The sequence below is a fragment of the Pseudorasbora parva genome, chromosome 3, assembly GCF_024679245.1.
Source record: "Pseudorasbora parva isolate DD20220531a chromosome 3, ASM2467924v1, whole genome shotgun sequence".
Lineage (NCBI taxonomy): Eukaryota > Metazoa > Chordata > Actinopteri > Cypriniformes > Gobionidae > Pseudorasbora > Pseudorasbora parva.
The window spans coordinates 45,384,293-45,399,687 of NC_090174.1; the positions used below are offsets into that span (position 1 = coordinate 45,384,293).

General features: G+C 38.5%; 1 pseudogene; it reads left to right on the forward strand.

Annotated features, from left to right (window-relative positions):
• Window positions 1–5,232, forward strand: part of LOC137071277 (globoside alpha-1,3-N-acetylgalactosaminyltransferase 1-like) — a 32,369-nt pseudogene extending 27,137 nt beyond the window's left edge.
• Window positions 5,233–15,395: the final 10,163 nt, after the last annotated feature.

Here is a 15,395-nt window from a genome sequence, read left to right on the forward strand (position 1 = left end):
TTTTTGAGATTTTGGGTTTTGATGAGCTGTATGCCAAAATCATTAGTATTAAAACAATAAAAGACCTGAAATATTTCAGTTGGTGTGCAATGAATCTAAAATATATGAAAGTTTCATTTTTATCATTACATTATGTAAAATAATGAACTTTTATCACAATATGCACATTTTTTGAGAAGGACCTGTAGATCGAAATTTTTGTGTCCCCAACTGAGCAAGCCAAGCCAAAGGCAATGTATTACTTTACATTTTTGTCACTCTCCCTCTCTGTTTTTCAGGTATACACAGTTTCTTAAAGATTTCCTGGAGTCTGCGGAGCAGTATTACTTTGTTGGATTTCGTGTGCATTATTATCTATTCACTGATCAACCAGATCAGGTTCCTGAAGTGAAACTGGGTGAAAACCATACTCTGACGGTGTTGAAAGTCCCTAGTTCTAACAGATGGCAGGATATCAGTTTGAGCAGGATGGTAAGACTGGAGAAACTGATTGAGAGTCGATTGATCAATGAAGCAGACTACATTTTCAGCCTAGATGTGGATTCAAAGTTCTATGGTCATTGGGGGGTGGAGTCTTTGGGTAGTCTGGTAGGTGCGATACATCCTGGTTATTTTCTAACACCTCGTGAACATTTCCCAAATGAACGCAGGCCAGAGTCTCAAGCATTCATTCCTCATGCTGAGGGTGATTATTATTATGGTGGGGCTGTGATCGGTGGTTTATTAAAAGACGTACATCAGCTTGCTAAAACCTGCCGGGAGCAGCTGGACATTGATAAATCTAAATCCATTGAGGCAGCATGGCAGGAGGAGTCCCATTTGAACAAGTACTTCCTTTATAACAAACCCAGCAAGGTGCTCTCACCTGAATATCTGTGGCAGCCACACATACCCAAAGACAAGGTCAAAACAATTCGCTTCTCTCAAGTTTATAAAAACGCTGCTGCTGTTCGTCCAAACTGAAACAAAGAACAAAACCTGCCAACATTTTTTCCCATCAGCTACACAACATTTGTACCCCTGAAGAATGAAATGTATAATGTTGCCGTAAAACAGTCTAATGATTAAATTGATCCAATGTGCGATACAAACAGAGTCCATTATTGTTGTTGTTATACTGTTGCAGCATTAACTGATTATCATCATCATCAACAACAACAAAAATCCTTCACTAAAGTGACAAAGAGTAGCCTACTAATCTCAAATACTCCATGGCTAAAACTCAGTTATCAGCACTTGGTGAAAAGGAAGGCAAAAAAATAATTTAGTTAAAATTCCATTTATTGTAAAATGAATATGATCTAATGCTAAAAGAGTAATGTAATTTTATTGTGAATAACAAATTACGAATATTTGTACTTTGCAACTTTTATATACGCCAGGATTGAATTGAATTAATAACTTTAAAAAAATGAAATCTGACCCCACTTTTAACATCAGTTTTGTCAAACTAAAAGTACTTAAATATATATTTTTAAACTGACAGATGAAAAAGTTTATTTGTTCATCAGTTTAGGTCATTTCACTTTTTTTTCTTTTTTTTTTCTTTTTTTTTTTGTAAAGCGCTTCACAATTCATAGTTTATGATCCAGTGACTTTTTCCATGATGTCCATATTTTAGAAATGTACAGTTCTACGATGAGACAAATCACGCAGCTTACATCACATATTAATTTGAGTAAATAACAATAAGCTCATTAATTATTAAAAGTTAATAATTGCAATATAGAGGAAACTTTGGTAGTGGCACATGTTGTGAAGGTTTTGGGATGTACCCACAAAGTTTTAATTACTGTCTAACAGATGAACTTCCTGCTTCGCTACTGTTCGGACGCTCTTGCTTACTGCTCCGCGCTTTGCTCTATCGCTTCTATACTTTATCTCATCATTTTAACTTCAGCAAATCAACACAGTGCTCAAACAACAAAGCTTGACTTCAACAATAAAACTAGAAACTCTGTTGACTGGATTACTACAAAAAAGTGGAATATTTCATCCGACCAGCCTCCACACTGCCATCAGCTTACATTCCGGAAGGAAAAACAGAGCTGCCTACATTCAAAAGGATAAGAAAATGCCTCTTCTAGCTAAGGAATCTTCTTGCTGCACAAACTGCCACAGACTTTTACAAAGGATTGCAGATCTTGAAACAAAGTTATTTGCGGAACCACCAAACCCGACAAATCACACAGCAGAGCTTTATCATGAACGCCCTCTGCACACAGCCGGTGAGTCCCATAAATTTAGATTTAGAACAACAGATAGAGAAACAAGAAACTAATCGACACACTAATCGATGGCACAAACTGGGGGCAAGACCCAAACGCACTCGAGACATCAGATTGTCACAAGCCTCCTATATTGCTGCAGTTGCATGCTCTACCCCAGACACAAGGATTGCAAACACTAGTTTTCTACCACCATCTATACATCTCGAAAACAGATTTGAATTATTAACGAATGTGGGTGAGGAATCCCCAAATGTGATGAATGTGATCGAACACAGATTGCATCAGCCAGAAGCTAACACTAATGCTAACATGCGCTCAAGGTCGAGCAGACAGCGTCACTCAGCTCAGAGAGCAGCTGAGCCAAGGACTCTGATAGTGGGTGACTCTACAGTCAGAAACATTCGCAGCAGAGATACAACTACATGCTGCCTTCCACAAGCAACCATTTCTGATGTAAACAGGGAAATTGAGAACATTCTGATTAAACATGAGACTGCAAATCAACTAATCATTCATGTGGGGAAGAACGATATTCAGAGAGAGCAGTCAGAACTCATGAAGTCGGACTTCAATGAACTTTTTGAAACACTGAGAAAACTGAAAGTTCAGCCGTTCATCAGTGGACCACTGCCAGCAAGAGGAACAAATAGGTTCTCAAGGTTGCTTGGGCTTAATACATGGCTGCAAAAAACCTGTAACATGAATGGAGTGAACTTCATCGATAACTTCAATCTCTTCTGGAGTCAGAGACAACTGTTTACATCAAATGGCCTTCATCCAAACAAACTTGGTGCAAGAGTGCTAAAGGACAATATGTATTTTTCCTTTTATCATCCTTCAGTGTGTTTTAACCCACTCAACCTGATACAGAGTATGGACGACCACAGGACTTCATTTCAGCAGCTGAATTGACATTGAATGTTGACACATCCCACAAGGACAATGATAACACCACGCAGCCACAACAATTGCTCATGGACACACTCCCAGCTGAGCCCTGCCCACAGAGCTCACCACAGACTGACTGTGATGGATTAGAACTGCTCAAAGATTCAGCACCCAAAGATGACTTTCTTGAAAATGGACAGCAAAGCCAGGACAACATACTTCAGCTTCCGATAACACCAGAGCAACAGCCCCTCTCACCGGACATGTCATGCCTCTCTCCAGTATCCCCACATCTGGGCTTCTCAGAGAAAATGGAGGAACTGATTTTTGTTGGAACTAGACTATCACACTCGATTGCTGCGAGCCCCCAGATATCAACCAAAAAGCGTCGAGCCCCACAACCACCAAAACCTGTGGGCCCAGCTCCCTCTTCTCCTGTGAGATTTCTTCGGTCACAACGCCCGGGCCCACACCCTCCTCCTTCTGTTGTAGGTGAACCAAAAACAAATGATTCCAGCTCTCAGTGATATGTTTTGGGTCCCCTCTCATTAGTGGAATGAATCTGACTGATACGGCACCATTTTCTCATCTGCTCTCATGAGTTTTCGGTCACACATATCTTCAGGTAAGTGAGGTTTTGGCATTTCAAAGTGTTTTTAAGGTTATTTTGTGTAGCATTATGTATTTGTTTGAGGAGAGTGTCGAATTAGCCTCAGTTGAATGTATTTACCATTTCAATCCCATGTGTAAAGCAGCACACAGTCACCAAACGAGTCATTGATTGATGATTTAAAACAGATTTTAAGACTAGTTTTCTTGTGTGCGTCCGTTTTTAACATGCCTCAACTATCGTACAGTCTGACTTTTATGACAGTTTTGATCTTACAGTGTGACATTGCTTACAGCACTGATTATGTTTGTACAGCCTGACATGGAACAATCGTGAAGGACTATAATAAAACTAAAAGTGTGCACCCGGGTTAAGTTTTGTTGCGGCCACAACGTAATATAGGAACTTTTGGGAACACAAGTGTGTTGTGGCCATGAGATCTTTTGAAGGGAACGACATCTTTTTGTTCACGTCTATGAGCTTAAAGCGATGGTTAACCCAAAAATTAATTGACTGTTATTTACTCGCCCTCATGTTGTTCCTAAGGATTTATTGAGTGTGTGTGTGTGTGTGTGTGTGTGTGTGTGTGTGTGTGTGTGTGTGTGTGTGTGTGTGTGTGTGTGTGTGTGTGTGTGTTTTGTGCAAATAATTAATTAATAAATCAATAAATTGAAATCTTAACCTGGTTAGTGATGCATTACATTGATAAAAAAAAAGTGACAATAAATGATGACAGAATTATATTTTTGGTTGAACTATCCCTTTAGTTTAACATTTATTTTAGTCATAATTATTCAGACCTAGCTTCCAGGTTATATTGCTGTTAAAATTATTTAAATGTAACTTTTTATTGCAGGTGCAGTCGGTTGAAACAACGCCAGTCCCAGCAACACACTTCCAACACTGATTAGTGTCACAATTCACCAGTGTGAGTGCCCGTGATCACCACCAGAGGGCACTCCAATCTGGACTGTCATTCTATCATAAACTACATTACCCATTTTACTTTGCCCGGACTCATTAGCACTCACTGTTTACAACTGTGTCTCATTATCCTGTTTTCATCACCCTGTTACCTCTGTTATTCACTGCTGTCTTGTTTTGTGTACACTGCATTTCTGAGCATTTTCCTCAGTTTCATGGCTCTTGGTTTGTTGGACTACTTGACTGTTTCCCGGATTACCCGTCTCTCCTGTCTTGTTTGCCTTTTTGGACTGTTTGCTTGTGTATGACCTTTTGCCTGCTTTTGACTATGATTGGGGATTACCCTCTTAATCAATACTGCTTTTGGATCTCCTACCTTCTATTTCAGAGCGGTTCTTTACGATTAGAGACTTTTCCTCTTGTGAAGTTGTTTGTTATCTTTAGCAAGTTACTGTGATTCCCCCCTCCCTTCTACTTTAGCTGTCATTGCTAGTTGAGCATCATACACACTTGAAATTTGGTGTCACACTTTGAATGTTATTTATATTAATATAAATGGTTTCTGATTAACTGTCAATATTTGTCAAAAGTAAATTATTGAATACATTTTTGTTGTTGAGTGTTGTATTTACCATGGAGTTAATAAGACTTTTACATAATGCTCAAAGTTGCATGTGGGCCACATAAGGGCCATTAGATTTTAACAAAACTTAGCCATACTAAAATTCCATATTAGGCCCACAAAAGGCCCACATACAATTGTATTGTTTGGCTCATGTTTGGTGGAGTTATGGCACTGCTGGCTGTGCTGTGGTAAAGAAGAAGTGGGCCAGATCTGGGCCAGCAAACACAATCTAATCTAGGCCACATCTAAGCTGTTTATCTGGGCCAAAGGAAATTTGCTGACTGGGAACCCAGTGTGCCTGTCTCGTTCTCTATCTCTGTTCTGTTACGTGAAAGAAAGTCTAAGGCTTTGTCAGGCCTCTTAGCAAACCAATATAATAGGCTGCCTGTCACTTGTCAAACTAAGACTAATGTGGGTGAAAAAATTAATACTGTTAAGTTAGCACTTTTAAACACCTGTTCACTTAAGAACAAATCGTTTCTAGTCAGCGACTTAATAACCACAAACAACCTTGATTTTTTGCTTCTAAATGAAACGTGGTTAGAAGAAAACTAGTGCAACAGTCCTAAATGAAGCAGCACCTCCTAACTTTTATGAGTGTCTGCAGAGCTGTTAGGAGAGGTGGGGGTGTTGCTGCTCTTTTTAAAGATGTCTTTCAATGTAAGCAAGTGTCATTTGGTGAATATTTGTCTCTAGAATATCTGGGTATTGTGTTAAAAGGTTCTCCACGCATCCTGCTTATCATTGTTTACAGGCCTACAAAGTACTCTCCAGCCTTTATTGAGGAATTTACAGAACTGTTATCAATAATTTCCTCCGAGTTTGACTGTTTTGCTATTGCTTGGGATTTTAACATTCACATAGACAATGCTGAATCCAGTACAACAAAAGAGCTCATGACTGTTCTTAACACTTTTGATTTGACACAGCATGTAAATAGACCAACACACAATCGTGGACACACTCTAGATTTACTTATTAGCAAGGGTCTAAACATTTCATCAATTGTTATTAAGGATGTTGCACTGTCTGATCATTTCTGTATTTTCTTTGATATATCAATCTCTCCTGCCATTGAAGCTAGATCTGTCTCTGTCAAAAAGAGATGCTTAAATGAGAACACTAATGTGCTGTTTATGAAGGCTTTATCTCTAACACCAAGCATATCTGCAGACTGTGTTGATTTAACTCAAAAGTTAAGAGTGTAATTGATGATATTGCTCCTCTGAAAGTCAGGGAAAAGAGTGGCAAACAAAAGGCACCATGGAGAAAATCAACAGCAGTTCAAATAATGAAAAGACAATGCAGAAAATCTGAACGAAAGTGGCGGAAGACAAAACTTGCAGTCCATTATAACATCTATAAAGACAGCCTTCATGCTTTCAATGTTGAACTAGGCAAAGCTAGACCGACCTTCTTTTCAAATATTATAAACAGAAACATTAACAACACGCACTCTTTTTACTACTGTAGACAGACTAACAAGTCTGAAACGAGTCACATTCCAAGAGAAATGCTCTCAGAGAGTAAATGCAGTGAGTTTGCTTCCTTCTCAGAGAAAATCAAAAATATCAGAAAGGCAATCAGCACATCCTTGAGTTGCTCTGGGGTCAGACAGATCAGACCAAAACCTCAGAAAATTACTATGTCTGATTTCAAAACAATTGATGGTAAAATTTTAGAAGAGACAGTACAGCACCTTAAAACATCAACCTGCGCCCTTGACGCACTCCCCACTTCTTTTTTTCAATAGTGTGTTTAACTGTTTAGAAGCAGATCTCCTAGAAGTGGTAAACTCCTCACTTCTCTATGGGACGTTTCCAAACTCTGTTAAAACGGCAATAGTTAAGTCTCTTCTGAAAAAGAGAAATCTGGATAACTCCATATTGAGCAACTACAGACCAATCTCAAATCTCCCCTTCATAGGCAAACTCATTGAAAAAGTTGTTTTCAATCAGCTGAACAAATTCTTAAACTCAAACGGATTCTTTGACAATTTTCAATCTGGTTTCCGACCGCATCACAGCACAAAGACAGCGCTCATAAAGATTATAAATTATATTTGCTTAAATACTGATACAGGTAAAACATCAATTCTGGTTCTACTCGACCTCAGTGCTGCATTCGACACTGTTGACCACAACATACTTCTAGACAGGCTGGAAAACTGGGTCGGGCTTTCTGGGATGGTCCTCAAATGGTTCAGGTCACACTTAGAAGGGAGAGGTTGAGTATAGGTGACCATAAGTCTGAATGGACAACCAATGGTTGCGGAGTCCCACAAGGGTCAATTCTTGCACCACTCCTGTTTATACTGTATATGCTGCCACTGAGCCAAATAATGAAAAAGAACAATATTGCTTACCACAGCTACGCTGACGACACCCAGCTCTACTTAGCACTGTCACCTAATGACTACAGCCCCATTGACTCCCTGTGCAAATGCATTGATAAAATTAACAACTGGATGTGCCAAAACTATCTTCAGTTAAACAAAGACAAAACTGAAATCACTACATTTGGAAACAAAGATGAAATTCTCAAGGTGAACGCATATCTTGAGGTGAAAGGTCTGATAACAAAAAATCAAGTCAGGAATCTTGGAGTGATTTTGGAGTCAGACCTGAGTTTCAGTAGTCATGTCAAAGCAATAACTAAATCAGCATCTGAAAAATATTGCAAGAATTAGATGCTTTGTTTCCAGGAAAGACTTAGAGAAACTGGTTCATGCTTTCATCACCAGTAGGGTGGACTTGTAATGACCTTTTTACCGGCCTTCCCAAAAAGACCATTAGACAGCTGCAGCTCATACAGAACGCTGCTGCCAGCATTGTGAGCAGAACCAGAAAATATGACCATATCACACCAGTCCTCAGGTCTTTACACTGGCTTCCATTTACATCTAGGATCGATTTTAAAGTACTACTACTTGTTTAAAAAATCTCTCAATGAGCTAGGACCTAAATACATTGCAGATATGCTGATTAAATACAAACCCAACAGATCACTCAGATCAGCAGGATCAAGTCAGTTAGAAATACCAAGAGTTCACTCAAAGCAAGGAGAGTCTGCCTTTAGCTATTATGCCAGCCATAGTTGGAACCAGCTTCCCGAACAGATCAGATGTGCTCCAACAGTAGCCACATTCAAATCCAGACTGAAAACACATCTGTTCAGCTGTGCATTTACTGAATGAGCACTGTGCCACTTTACGTCCGACTGATTGCACCTTATCTATGCATCATTTTTTAATCCTTTTTATAACTTAGTTTTAGTTTCATCATTTTATTATTTTTAATTCTCTTAACATTGTATTTTTTTTCTTATGCATTTTTTATCCCTATTTGAATTCCTTTCTAACATATAAATGCTTAGCCTGACAAGCCAAACCCACATCAAGATGTTTGGTCTGGAAACTCACCATTGACAGGGCTCAATCCGAGGGGTGGAATAAACGGTTGTCTTTCAAACTCCCTCTGCACAGAGTGCACACAATTGGATAGCACTACAACAGACCAGAGCTAGTTGAAAGATTAAACTCGGCAAAACTCAGAACACACCTTCCCTTCTTAAGAATGACTTCAGTGCCGTTCTTTGTTCTTTTATCAGAGAAAAGCTTAACTTCAAGTCTTCCAGAGTCGCGGTTAAAGCTGATTCGAAAGACCACCGTCCCCCAGTTTCTGTGTTTATTAGAAGCACGCAAGAGCAACTCAGCTGTCATTATGTTAAGCCCCGCCCACCGACTCTAGACACGATGCGATTGGCCCGCCCAGAGTTTGGCATTTACAGCTCAGAAGGGTATTGAGAGTTGCTACACTGTTAAAAAAGGCAAATTTTAAACTTTTGCAGTACAATGCACTTGGATGTTTAAGTTATTTCAACTTAAACTATGTTAAACTGACTTTAAATAATGAGTTACATCTTGTATAACTAATTTAAAAAAAGTGTAACATTTCTTAACTTATTTTGATGAGTTAAAACAATGTAAACACATATGTTTTCATAACTTATTGAACATAATTTTTTACAGTGTAGACGACACTCGCGGGCAGATTAGATTTGCTGCCACTAGGGTGCGTCTAGTTTTCTAGGTTAATATATGGAGTTGTATGTATATATATATATATATATATATATATATATATATATATATATATATATATATATATATATATATATATATATATATATGTGTGTGTGTGTGTGTGTATATATATATATGTGTGTGTGTGTGTGGGGGGGGGCATGTTTTCGTGAAATATGAGGGTACAAATGTGTATAACAACATGGATATGACAGGTAACAACAAGAGGGTGAAATATGAGGACATTCGCCACGTCCCCACTTTTCAAAAGGCTTATAAATCATACAGAATGCATTTTTTGTTTTTTGTTTTGTTTTTTTGAGTAAGTAAAAATGCAGAATGTTTACTGTGGGCAGGTTTACGGGCAGGGGCAGTGTTAGGGTATAGAAAAGTACAGTATAAAATGTATAAATGTTTTTATATGTACAGTATAAAAACCATTACACCTAAGGAATGTCCCCACATTTAACAAAAACTAACGTGTATGTGTGTATTAGTATATGCATGTGTGTTTTTTGTTGAGTATTGTAAGGCCGCCCAAATCGTCCCAATGGAGGCTAACGATCGGCGGGTGAAGGTCGCTGCGCGTTCGTCTTTTCAGCGGGGAAAAAGGGGATTTTATTCCAATCCCTCGTTATCTGACTCCATTTATTAATAATTTAGAATTTGGGTTAGAATGCCATTTGGTTATTTGGTCATTCATTTTTAATAGTTTAAGTACACATTTAATTATTCCGTTTAACCCATTGTTGAAATTATACCCAACCTGAATAATTCCAGAGCAAGTCAGAATCCATCAAAGTGTAACAATTTATTTAACAGTCAGGTAAATGTATAAAGCCAATTACATAGTCAATTCAAAGGTAATCCATATATAACATCAAATAGTCTGAAGTGAAGAATGAAATGTATACCTGACTTCTGAAAATTACATAATGCTGGCTATCTCGAGACATCCAGCATTACGGGCTGACCGGTTTAAAGTGTCAAGCCCTGAGCTGTTTGCAACATTTCCTTAAATACCCAGAAACAAATGCACAAACTCTTTCAAATGTAAACACGAGTGCACAATGGGAATTTGCATTGATCAAGACTTGTATTGATGCAAAGGCCAAATGGCTGAAAGCCACACCCACCATACACCAAGGAAAGATATCTTTAAACCCTTAAAACATTGATTATCTTTTGGTTAACTTCTGTGGAGTTGAGATATTTGTACCAGTCGCACTGAGACATTTCAAATGATATCAAACACATATAATACTGCATTGTGAGGATTGACATTGTAACAAAGAGATTTCTGGTGCATTTCAGGTGATCTCAAGTTTGTGGGAGCAGTAGTTTGGGGGAAGTTTCATGTGAAAGGAAAGGCATGTAAATTAGAGTCATTCATAGATGATTCACTCAGTGTGATGTCGTCTCGGACAGAGACTCTAACTCTATGAATAAGCTCAGATGCTAATTTCCTTTATTTTCTCAGAGAGTCCTTGTTCTTCATTCAGACATTTCGGCATATACTAGTTTTTTCAGTCTTACAGTTCCACCTCTTGATCCCAATGGGTCAAACTCTGGTGGTCCTATGGGATCACTGTTAGACGTTGGTTAGACGTGGGTTCAATCCTTGAGATGACGAAATTGTCTTAGCAGCTGCAGAGCCCTTTGGAAGGTTCTTTGTTCACCTGCAGGACACCGTCTTACCAGGTGTGTGTAGCTTGAGTTTAAGCTGGTGGGTGAATGTGTTCAGGTGTTCTACCTGTGGTTCAGCACAGCATGTTCATAGAGTCAGTCTCGGACCTTGGTGAATGTTCAGTTAACGTGTCACTTCTTCATGGGGAAGCTTCTGCTTCTGCACCTTCCCGATAATCTGACTCTCCTTGTGTAATCCTCACACCTCCAATGGTGTGGTTCACTGGGTAGATTTCAATGGGTGGAAGGCTTCTCCGTAGTTGACACCTGAAAAGAGTCTTAATGTCCACTTAACGACTGAACACTGATGAACTTAAAGCCATAGAGAAATGCATAAGAACATACAATGCAAGAAAACAAAAATAAAAAACAATGTGGGTTCACGTCAGCAGTGCGATTGGTACACCTTCTCTCAAGTGTTTTTTTAAGGTCATAATTGGTGGGGTGGTATTTAATCACCTAATTCTTCACTATCACTGTGATAAAGTGACAGCGGAATTTAAGTATTCTTGGTCTGGAATACCTAAGGAAATGTAGCAAAAAGTCAGTGCAGTTTATATATTTAAATAGATGATATGCATATAATAATAACATCATCAATAATATTCAATATTCAATCACAATTATGAAGATATACATATATATATAATAACCACTGTGTTTGTTCAGGAATCTTCCAATGCAATTAAGGCAGATCTAAATATGTTTAGTCATACAATAATGGAGATTGTGTATTCCTTGTCACAGTGTGTGTGTGTGTGTGTGTGTGTGTGTGTGTGTGTGCGTGTGTGTCTGTGTGTGTGTGTGTGTGTGTGTGTGTCTTCGTTAGATTGTCATCATGTGACCAACTCTACTGTCCTGTGTGTGTGAAGCTATTTGGATCTGTTGGTGTGAAAAGATGGACAATAGATCTTTAGTGAAGTAACACTTTTGGACTCTATGCCATCTATGATGTGTAGTGTACAACCTGGATAGATTTGATCTGTTTTAGGTGATGGTGATATGAGGGTCTGGTGAAGGAGGTGTGTGTTCTGTGTTCGTGTCTGGGAGATGGGTGGAGACTTATCAATAACAATCCGTGTTGCATAATTTAGTTCCAGTGCTACACTGGGAGGTTATGTATACAGTTTGTGAAGTGTGAATGGCCCCATCAAGTGTATTCGCACCCATCTCCATCATTTCAAGTTGCTCTGACAATTCCATTGTTCTGGCTCTGATGGGGGTGTTAGCCCCATCTTGGTGTCCATCCTACAAGGAATTGCAGTTGTAAACCTGAGACAAAAATAATGCAGAGAATCACAGTTAATTCTGACATTATCAACAGCTTCACAGTCAGGTGTGGATTTATTTGAATGGCACTATTATGCCTGATGCAATTTTCATCCTGGCTGTCACATGAAACAGAGTTTCATCGGCCAGGTCTGAATTGTTGCTGTTGTTTTAGTAAAGTGTGTGACACCTTAAAACTGTTCTTACAGTCGAGCCTTCACAGTCTGCTGTGAGCATTAGAAACCCCAGTTCTGCTGGAGAATTTTTCTGGATTAATCAGAGCTTTTATCGCTCATACTGTCATGAATTCCGATGGGTTGGTTCCCATGGCTTTATTTCCAGTTGCTCTCCTTACAGTCAGATCTGTGGGCAGAAATTGATTCACCTGTTTTGGTGTTGTCTGCTTTGAATTTTGTTTTACGGTGTCGCACACACATTTGATTATTTGAGGTCTCTGTGACCTGTAAAAAAAATTGAGGTACTTCTGTGGTGAAGGGTGAATTGGTTTGCTATTATCAGTGCCACACATATAGCTGTGTTCTTGTAAAGGCAAAAGATAACAGCACAACCCCTCCCTTTTGGCACTGGGAATTAACCCAATGCAACACAAGATTAAAATCCAATTCATTTCTTTTTGCATTACCTCAATATTTCATCTGACTCAATAATGTAAACGTTTTAATTATTTCTAATACTTTACAAATATGAATAAACGTCTGATTATTTTGCTTAACTCTTTACTTTATTGAAATCATTCATTAGGTTCTTAGAGTCACAGGGTCTTCGCACTTTCCAGTATGCGGGCCCATAATCACAAACTTATCAGTCTTGGTCAAGTAGACAGAGGTTAAATCTTTTATATTGAGTTATAGTCAGTAAACTAAGATTCCGATAACATGAGTATTCACAAACTCGTCAGTCTTGGTCGTCAGTAGAGGCCATACGACTGATATCTTGGACGCCCGTGCTACACGTTGATCATTCCAAGATATTTTTGTTCAGTCCCCTTGGGTTTGAATTCTCGTAATTAATGCAAACTGCTTTCAATCAGAGGCCCATGACCATCACCACAGATTCAAGTGACCAACTTACTATCTCTAATGGTGACTTTCTATAATCATGCCGTGGTTTTCCACGTCTACGTAATTTAGAGCAATATTACAACAATCAGGAATTAGGGTTGCCCTATTTAGATTGGTCTAACAATTTGTTATTGTTCTAAACGGAAGACGTCTTTAGTCTTTCAACCCGCAGTCCAAGTCTACGTATCTGAACGCCAATGTGTTAGTCGGAGCTCTAAGACATCAGCCTGGTGTGCTTTTATGCTCCACCGAAAAACTGTGTTTTAGTCCGTGTTACTAACCTGAGCGTAGTCTTGTGGTGTCATGGATGTACATGATCCACTGAGTCATTAACACAACATACGTTATAGCATTTTCATGGTTAATGCAATTGAATAACACTGTAGCCACATGGCAATCCTATGCTCCACCTGGGAGACAAACAAATTCAACAAAGAAACACATTTATTCAGTTTTTCTCAAGATACATGGTCTAGAATGCATATAGCATCTACAACCTTTATCCTAAGTGTTTCATACACTTACAGTAAAGCAATCTTGTGTTTTAAAGAATAAACTTAAATAGCCTAGGTGTTTTTATTAACACAAACAACTATCGTGTGTTCAATGCGCACGTGTTTAGTACAATTACAAATTTGAAAATGCATACGAACTAATACCAAGCGTTAGGCGGAACTCTAAAATCTCAGTCGGCGTGCCTCAAAGCTCCACCCAAAAACTGAACTCCAGTCCGTTACTAACCTGACAGATTTGCGGTAACAATACATTCTAATGCACTAAAATCAATAATTTCAGAGTAAATCAAAATTAAATCGAACGCAACAACATATTTGTCAAAGTGTCTTAAAGATAATGATTTTGATTCGGCCCTGCAGTCACAACTGGCTGGCATGTACATTGATTGCACGACAACAGTCAGGCTTAAGTTCAATGAGCGACTCTGTTGCTGTTAACATCCAATGAACTAGCAGCACATGCTGAGTGCAGTCAAATTCCTGCTCGGATTCTGTTTTGAGTGAGGTTTCGGATTTTATTTTCATGCCATACATTTGAATATGAAAGACTGGTTCAAGACTGATGCAAGCACATTCGTTGTATCTCTTTTTAGATTACAAATGCCTATTTGCTTGATTTAGTCTATTTACAGACTAATCTGCTTGGCAGCACAGTGGCAATTTTAACTGAATTTACAAAATGTGATAGATTTAGGTGTTACTTATTTGGCTAAACGCTCCCATTGAACATAGAGAGAAAGTCTTTGTTCTCCGAGTGGGCGTGGTACGCCCCGTGGGCTCGCTGAGCCACTCAGAAACATCATGAGGTTTCTTAACAAAAATACAGTAACAACATCACTATCATTCTGTGTATCAATCTTAGATTTGAATCGTACCACCTCTTAATCATTTGTAGCCACGAGTAATTTATCTGTGTAGCAATAATATTTATAGCCAATTCTGATCAAACAAAAAGTTCTTAACTTTTAAATGTTACATCAGCCTGTTTTCCTACTTTGCTTTTCATAAACAAATATAAACTTTGCTATTTATCAAATCACAAATGTATCCCAGTTGTTTACATACTTAGAGTTCTCATTCTATTGTTTGCTCGTTCTCATCATGCGTTGCTGCAGCTAATAAAACAATGGAGAAAGCATTTAGCTGATTTTAAAAACGCTCTAATTACAAATGTTTATCGAGTCTCAGGAAATAGTTTGGAAGATGTTTTTCCAATTTAGGTTTAGTTGTTGTAGGTCTACGCCGACAAAGAAATATTTTAAAATCCATAACACGAGTTTTAATTCCTCTACTGCGCTGTCGCTATCATGTCCCTGATATGTGATTGTATCTAAATTCTTAAACCCCACCGGATTGCGGTTCCGGTCTAACATTGGGTATTCCGACCCATTCTATTAATGTGTCTATATGGGATGCGTCTGTTTTTCCCTAAACATTTCTAAAAAGGCAAAAAGAATTTTACTTACCAGAACAGCTGAAGA